We start from the raw sequence: 9,265 nt of genomic DNA, 5'->3' as shown, positions 1-9,265 counted from the left end.
TGTTCCTCTCCTATTCTTAGAGTTTGACAATAATTAAAAACTGTTCCTGTTAACTATTCAACATGCCTTGGGATTCATTTTAAGCCAAAAGATTGTTGTTATGCAGAATTCTACAGAACACTGCCCCAAAGGTCAGAGTGCATAGGTTTTGTTTATCTAATGCCACAATATAATTAGTATGAGCAAAATTAATTGCTTGTAATTTTTAGCTGTAAATCTCTTGACTGAATGCTTGAGAAAGCACCTGATACTGGAATATAACAGGAATCTTTTTTTTCCCTGTCTCAAGGTGCAATGTTTTTGAAAGGGAATCATGGTTAACGGCATTTTGAAACTAGGATGCTCTGATGTTTATATAATTGAGGGTTATGTAAAAATGATTTCATGTGGTGGCTAACATTTGTCACACTGTTACTTAGGTTATAACACAGCAGAAAGTTTGACACACTGCATTGCAGGTAGTTTATGTAATGTGCTAAGAATTTGTTCATTTGGAAAAATAACTGGTATTTTTAGTACTCTGTTCATTACACCTTTGTCTCAATATGGCCTCTAAAATCTGAACATGGCTTTTCTGTTTGGTAAAGGGATGATTTCAGTGCTGAAACAAATTTACCAATCTTTGCAAGTTGACTCAACCTTTTTGAGTTCATTTTGTTAAGTCTTGTTTGACATAGTTTATAGGAAACTTTTAAGTTTCTAGGGTTTGGGAGTTAGAAAATTTTAGAAGTGCTGTGCTCCTGGATTTGTACTGGTCTGTCTATACATACTTTATGGTGTACTTTGAAAATCAACTCTACCTGCAGTTATGTTATTTTCAGCTCTGGTTATAACTTGAATGGTGTTAAAAAAATATTTGTGATACATTTTGTTGCACCTCTGCTGAAGTCAATTTGGAGAGTCTTTTTTCTGTATTGTACATTTCAAAAAAGGATGGCTGATTTATGTTACAAAGATGGTCAGTGAAAAAAAAATAAAAATGGCAGCATAAATTGTGAAAAGTCCCACCAAAACTTTCAAATATCTCTAATTGTTCTTTTGGTTCATAGAGATCATAGAAGTTTTATTTTGATAAAATTTGAAGATATCGTGGACATTTTTCAGGGAGGAAAGCACAATGATCTGATGAAGTACAGTAGAAGGGGAGAAGTTAGAAAATGGCCCTGATAATGAGTTCTGTTAGCAGGATGTTTTTTTTCCTGTGTACTTGTCACAAAATCCAACTGTGTTAGAGCTGAAAAGGCCGTTTTACTTTCCTGTTACTGTGTAAGAGTCATAAAAATTGTTGACAGTAGGTCTGAAAATATGAGAATTCTTATTCTTTGTGTTTAGCTGGATCACAAAAGCCCAGCTTCTGCTGCTGATCCAGTGACACAAGGAGCAGTCAGAGTGAGAGAAGGAGCTGTGCCAGCATGACTGCACGAGTGGATTCTGAAGGTGCTGGGGCACAGCAGACCTTTGTATGGCAGCATGCAGGTGGCCTTCAAACAGAGCACTCTAATGGGGCACTGGGAAAAGTGCAATCCTGCAGTCATCCTAGCAGTGCTGTGGATACTGTTCCAGGGATTCTAGCAGGAGTGCTAAGCTCCAGCTGGGTGAGCTTCAATCCATGTGTAATGCAGTGTTCAGAGCTAAATACAGTATACCCAACAGTACATCTCAGTAGTGAATTTCAGCTGCTGATGGAAGGTAAATAAATACTGGGGAGTGTTCACAAAAGCAAGTTTGATCTTTTTGAGGCTAATCTCTGCAGGCTGCTGCTGAAGTTAACAAGTTGAAGTCCTCCAGAGAGACTCAGTGTAGCTAAAACCTTCAGCTCTGAACGGCTCTCTGAGAAGCCTTTATCTCTTCATTGGCTAGAGAAAGCAATTGAGGCATTAACCTGCAGGGGCTAATGTTAACCCTTCTGAACACCTTCCCCAGCTGGTACTTTCCTCCTCCCTTCAATACTATATGTTACGTACCTCAGTCCACTCAGTCTTGTTTGATCTTGATTAATACATGATGTAAAGTTCCCAGGGACTTGTTCAAAATCACAAGGACCTTTTTGTATGAAATCAAAACTAGTTTCTAATGTAATATAATTACTTAAATACAATTCTTTTTTCCTTTTATGGCAGGTTCATGACCCTTGCTGGTAGTATGAGTAAGGCTTGTTTTTTACAGAAAGCTTTGCCAGGTTAAAAATAGTTCTGTTTACAAATAAGAAAATGTGTGTACTGAAGAAGAAAACAGAAGATTCTATTACTGCATTTCTTTAGAGTATGGATTTGATCTTCTGTATCTCTCTGAAGTGGTTAAATGTTACTGGCAAGCAGATTTTGAAGGGTTTTGAATGTATACAAATACCCACTAATAAAAGGACCAAGTGCAGGTGCTCCTGTTTACTACTGTGAAGAAAATCCTGAGGCTAGGAGTGGGAACTGTCAGTGTCTCTCACTGATGAGAAATACCACATGTGGTAAGAAACATACCCACCCTAAAGGCTTTTGATCATTTTAATGGAGAGAATTGTGCTTTGATTTTTGAACAATAAATAAATTTGTTTACAGACCTTGAAAGTAGTCTTCATCTGGTGGGAGTGAGACCACTGTCCACAATCCCTTTCACTGCTTGTGATATTTGACAAGAGGTAAGTCATTAAAGTAAGTCATTAAATTACTGGGCTTCTCCCTGTGGAATTCTGTCTCAAAGGTGAAGTGTGAGCTGAGAAGTGCAGCATCTTTATCTTCAGAAGACTTGGCTATGGTAAAAATCCATTGCTGTCTGCTGAAAAGTTTAAAATGAAAAGGGGGTGGGAAATATTCTTTGTCTTACCTATTGGGTCATGAAGTAATTTTGCAATTCGAGGGTCACACTGCATTCTCATAGGAGATGTGACAAAATTTTAGTTAAATGTTTGCTATTAAACATCTTAGAAAGTCAACTAAAGAGCTGAGGGCTATTTGTAAGATAGTAAATGTGAAATAAATAGACATAAGAAGCATATCCACATCTAGGGAACACTTGCTATGGATGATCAGAAATAGCTTGGTTTTTAATACTTACACGTGCTTCTAATGCTTAAAAAGCACCAGGCATTATTCTGAGCTGCTTTTCACGTCTGTTTTTTGCAAAGTAGTTTGTAATACTTTTGATTGCATGCTAGCTTTGCCAAAGTGCTGTTAGCTTTACTGGGCCAAATTTCATGCTATGATTTTTGTAGTTTAGGGATATAAATGCTGCTTATATACCCCAAGCTGGGTTTATGCAACCCTTGAATATATATCCATGTGAAAGTGACTGACAAGCAGCACTCATAACTGCCCTGAGGAAGGGACCTTCAGTTCATCTAGCTTCAGTCCCCCTGCCATAGGCAAGGATGCTTACTGTTAGGCTGCTCTCAGCCATTCTGAAAATTAATTTTTTTATGTTTAAATTGGAAACAAAAAGGCAATGCTGGATGTAGCTAACTGGCTGATATTCATTGCAGTAGCTTTTTAAACTGTGGGAGGAGGAAGGAGTAAATAACATTGCTGTAATAAATTGCTCTCAGGAAATTCATGTTGCTTGAAAAATTAACATCTTTAAATTCATTTTTGCATTGACATTTCCAGTTAGTAGAGACCCATTAATTTGTGACAGGGTTCTGTTCTATTGCTATGGGCTCTTGAATAGTATACAAATAATAGTGGCTAACAATAAGAGCAGCCAGGCATCCTTACCAGCAGCACAAAGGGTGGAAGTTTGTGCAAGCACTCAGTGTCAGTAAAGCACCACCCATGCAGAGCTGCTTTTTAGTACATGAACAAGGGCACAGTATTTCTTGCCAACTGTTCTGTAGTTGACGTGTTGCATTTGGGGTGACAATGATAATCAAATGGTCCTATTATTTATGTCAGGTTCATTTAATTCCCACTTCTTTTTAAGTGCTGTTCCACATGAATATGTGTATGTGTAGCACAGAGTGTCCACAGTGAGCTCAGGTACTCATCATTCTTATTTCATGACTGTTTTGGACAGCTCCAACTCTGTCCAAGAGAGGTCTGTTCCACAGTGTGATTTCAGGACAGTCAGTTCTATGGGGCCTCACATCTGAGAATCTGTCGTTTAAAACCCATTCTGAAGTTTATGCATTTCATTTTTATTTGTCATCCTGTGGCCATGAAAATTTACGGTGGAGAGCTTCCACTCATTTTCAGCCCTTAAGGTTAGGGATTGCTGAAGTTTAAAGTGCCACATCTAAATGTCTGTAAATAACAGGAAAGCAATTTTAGCCATGTGCTTGTGTAATGTCAGAAAATTTTGCAGCTATGAAAAATATTAAGAGGAAGAAAAAAAAATAAAAACCATCTAAAAATGAGAACATGTTAGTACTACAGGGCCTGATGAAACCTGACATCCCATTTCAGTTCTGCAGTTCTCAAAATTTTCATTGCTGACCACTGCCCTGTCATCATTCTATTGCCCTGATTCCAGACACTTCCAATTATGAAGAGGTGACTTGTCTCTGAGCATCTCCACGGAAGCATCCTGTTTCAATTCTGATCATTCAGGGCAGTCTGATATCAATTATACTTCACTTGCAGATGTCATGTCTTTTGTCATTGCAGTAGTGTAGACTAATTTATCCCTAAATGATTAAAGTAATGCAGTTTACACTGGGAAAGTCCTTGCATCTAAGGAAGCATAGCAAATACATAAACTGCCCTCTATTCTAAAAATAGTTAAAGTTATCAGGTATTTTTAGTTCTCTAAAATGAAATTAAAAGAAAACCTGTAACTTTACCACTTCATCCTGAAAGTGGCAGCTATCGAAGTTAAAGTATGCATTCTTCATCATACTATGCCTTAAATGCAAATTTTACTTTTAGTTTGAACAGTGAGATCACCTGGAAAATGAAGCCTATTAAATTGCTGCTGTGATATGCCTACAATGATTGATGACCTCAAATTAGGATGGCAAGGAAAGGCTGTAACAGCCTCTTGTATTCATCACAAAATTAAGATGTTCGTAAAGATGTTTTAACTCAGGGTTTGGCTGGTTAGGGAAAATGATTTGCATCAATTCCTTGACAGTTTTCTTTCCTGAACGTTTGACAGTTGATGATCCTTAATGCAAAACAAATTCCTGTTTATTAGTGCCCAAATATTAGTTTTAGTAATGCTTCCCTGGTATGAGTGAGGCATGTCACTGCTCTCCAAATCTTGTGCACTGTACTGCAGTTCATGCTCCAGTGTAAAAGCTAAAGGAAGACAATTATTTCCATTATTTAGTGATGATGAACTGAAACATCAATTCTGTCTGAAAAGAAAGAACCCTGAACTGTGAAGTGGCAAATAAACAATTACAGTATCAATAAAATATATGATCATGTACTTGAGTGAACTTTTTAGTATTAAAAAATGAAAGTCTTATTGATGGGGCAGATCTGCAACCAAAATGCAGTGAATGTACTTCGTTTTGGTTTGCCAGAAGAAGTTTCAGCACAATTCCATTTGATTTAATGCAGAAGACTATGTACAAAGAATTTTAATTTTTCTAATAAAGTAATTCTTCAACTATTTTTGTTGTTGACTTGAATTATATACATTCAACATATGTAGCATTTCAAAAGGGATCTAAAACTGTTCTGGCAATTAGTTAGGGGTCCAAAGCTGAAAAAGGTTGAATAAAATTGAACTGGTATAACTACTGCAATATTTAAGGAATAAGGCAAGAATATGTCTAACTGTACTAGAAAGTGTTTCTGCAAATGTGGTTCTTTAAAATGTACTGCCAGTCTTTGGAATTTTTGTAGACAAGTGTTCTACTACACTTATATTTAGAAAGTTTTAAACAAACTCCATTTTAATTTGTGAAAATTTAGCCTGCTTCTTTTTCCTCCTTTCCCAGCATATATCTAGGACAACTGGTGGGACCAATGCCTGCAGGTGCCTGTTTCTACAGACCATAGGACAAGCCTGGTCAGTATGCTGTTTATGCTAAGTGACCTGCTAGCTCAGGTAAGATGGATTCCAGTCAGGGAGGCTTTTACAGAAAACAAGCATGAGCCAGCACAGATGGGGAAGATGATGCTTCCTGTTCCCTGCAGATCATTGGTTTTATGAGCTTCTTAGCTACCCACAGTACCTCTGGTCATAAACATAGGCAGTTTAAAAATCTGTTTGAAACCAAGCTAAAAATCTCTGTGGATTGTGCTTTAATTAAACTCCTGTCAGAGGTGTTCAGGCAATAAATGAATTTAAAATCTTATAAATAACTCTGTCCATTCAATTAATTTCTTGTGTCATAAAGATGTTAATTTTTCTTCTCCAAGGTGATTTTTTTCACTTAGGTTATGCTGCCATTTTCACACTTTATCACAGAATGTGCTGAGTTGGAAGGGATCCACAAGGATCATTAAGTCCAATTCTTGGTCCTGCACAGAATCCCAAGAGTCACACCATGTGCTGGAAATCATTGTTGAAACACTTCTTGAACTCTGGTCAGGCTCGGTGCCAATTCCTTGGAGAGCCTGTTTGAGTGCTCAGTGTTTTGTTTTTTGGTTTTTTTTTCCTTAGAAATTCTCTTCCCGTCTACTCCTTAATAATTTTCTTCTTCCTTTGTTCAAATCCCATTCAGGTTGTCTGTGATTACCTTGTTCATTGCAGCTCTTTGGATTCCATTTTACCCTTCTTTTCCTGAGACCTTTCCAAAGTCCTGTTTTCTGTTATTTAATGTAGCAAAATTAAAGAAGTCTGTGTGGCTAGCTTGTTATGAATAGCTGAACAACCCTCCAGCCTGTTTTGCTTTTTTAATCCCCAGTCTAGCTGATACCCTGACTGTATTTTTGCTCTTCCTGGCCCCAGGACTAATTTGGTGTGTGAGGATGAGCTAGAATATTAATATAGGTAGCTGAAAAAGTCTCCTCTACACCAAATATAGTTTCACCAAAAAAGAAGAAAAAAATAAATCTGGCATGCAGTACATAGGCTCCAGTATTCTGGAAATACAGAATATCAGTCTGGATAACTCAAACATGAAATTAGTTTTGTCTGCTTCTTCATATTCCCCACATTGCTTCAGTAGAGCTAAGTCTGTGTTACTCAAAAGATTGAAATCTGGAAGGCCATTGTGTGAGTTAGGAAACCCAGTGCTGCTGTGCCTCATTTTTCTCTGTAGTTTTCTCTTTGTTTTTAAGTTTTTGGTCTGTTTATTTTCTCTTTTTTCCTTTTTTTAATATTTTTTTTCTTCTTCTGGAATAGTTCTTGAAGCATAATTTAATCCATTATCCTACAAATCCACCATACATTATTTCCTTGCTAGCTACAGCAGATGATAATGAGTACAGCTAGCTCATGCAGAGCAGTGAGAAAGACAATAAAAAGAGAATAAGAAACAGTTTCAGGCATTTTAAACTAATCCTAACTGCAGCAAGAGACTATAAAAATTGTGGTTTACTCAGTTAAGGAACATAGGATTTTTGTGTTAATGGGGGCATGAAAAAACCTTTCTCAAGCAGTGAGAGGCTTCTCTTGGGCAGATGCACAGAACTGTCCTCTTCTGAGGAGGGAGGGAACCTCTCATGAATGTTTTTGATTGGAATTGGGAGATGAGGTGGATGAAATGACCTGATCTGGGAAAAGAAAAGGAGATAAGTGACAGCAAGGTCCTCAGCATCCAAGTGTCTGTGTATCTTGAAACAGGATACTGATACCTCTAAACATGTGTGAATTCCTGACATTTTTGGTGCAGTGGCCTCACCCCCATGCACTGCCTTTTCTCCTGCTAAATGGCATCTCCATCTACTCATTGCTGAGCAAAGGTCAGTTTATTTTGAGTAAGGGGAGCAGAATCTGACAGATTGGCACCATCCCACCCCAAACACAGTGCAAATCTGCCTTCTCTTCAGAAATGTGGAATCTAATGTAGGGTTTGTGTTGTTGGAGGGTACAGCTCATGCATTTCATCCATTGTGTGCCTTGCAGGAGTGCACAAATTGGTGGAGTCTTACTGTGTTTGATCTTGCCACTTTGCAGAACACTTACGCTATTGTTAAAGAAAACACTTTGTAAAGCTCTGTGGTTTGTTGAATAGCAGCGTTCCTGTTATTAGTGAATTGTGGAAAGCAACCTGTATTAACTTTCAGCTTTGTGGCTGACTAGCTCAAACTGAGAGTGACTGATTTGTTGCAGAAAACTCTATAGCAATTAAGTTGTCTGCCACTAAGAAATGCTAACTTAACATTTTAATCCAATTTATGGGCAAGAGAATTGACACACAAGCTTTCTCTTCAGTAATGGCTGCTTTCCATCTGCTGCATTTGGAATACCTGCCCTTGTCTCATGCATAAACCAATGTGGGATATGAAGGAGAAAGAAGATACTAGACCTGGTCCTATTCCATGTCTGTTCTTTTCATTTCTAGTATCCCCAATGTAGGTGCTTTCTGCACATCACAGAGGAAGGACTGTAAACTTCAAAACTACCTCCTCACCCCTAAGAGAGCATTCCCCAGAAAAGGGGGTAAATGTAGCCTAAGGGTTCCCTTACTTCAGAGGTATGATAACACTGGAAGAGATCTGCTTTCCTTTCTTGACCTGTTTCCTTCAAGGGCTGTACTGAGCTACAGGCAGATACTTCTGTTCCAGAAAAGAAAGGCAGATTATCTTGGAAAAATATCTGTTGCCAGTAGTGGAAGCCCCAGGAAGTTTCGTCTCAGGAGATATAGTTCCAGCAAGTAATAATATCAAGCAGGAGAGCCAGCAATACTGGAACCATCGATGTAGGTTATATACAGGTGAGAAACCAAGCAGAACAGTGTATATATGAAGCAATATAAATTGCTTTTCTGGTGCAGGATGTACATCAGTCAACAAGACAACGGGAATTTTCAGTTTCTAATTCCTCAGTGACCTCCTTCTTTTGGCTCATACATTTTTAGGGTAAAATCTGTGAGCAGTCTTGGTTTTGGTCACTGGGTTTTTTTCATCAGGAAAAACACAAAGTCAGTGGAATGGAAAAACTTTTTTCTTAAAATCTCAGGTGTGTGTGGAGGGGACAAAATCACCCCAGAGAATGAAAAGCCGCAAGTGACAGTAACTGCAGACAGTGTCTGCACTCCTTTGTATGGAAGGCACAATGTCATTGCAAGATGGAAAGTAGTTGAGGAAGAACTTATTTTATTCCTCTGAAAATATTAGGATTTATTTATACAGATCTATGACTCCAGAAGGGGATAAAAATGCATTTGCTATGTTCTTAAGAGAAAGCAAGGCAGAAGAATTTAATTAATCAAACTTTA

This window comes from Cyanistes caeruleus, chromosome 3 (assembly GCF_971803275.1).
Source record: "Cyanistes caeruleus chromosome 3, bCyaCae1.hap1.1, whole genome shotgun sequence".
NCBI classification, from domain to species: domain Eukaryota; kingdom Metazoa; phylum Chordata; class Aves; order Passeriformes; family Paridae; genus Cyanistes; species Cyanistes caeruleus.
The sequence above is the reverse complement of the archived record's forward strand: the minus strand, read 5'-3'. Positions refer to the sequence as shown.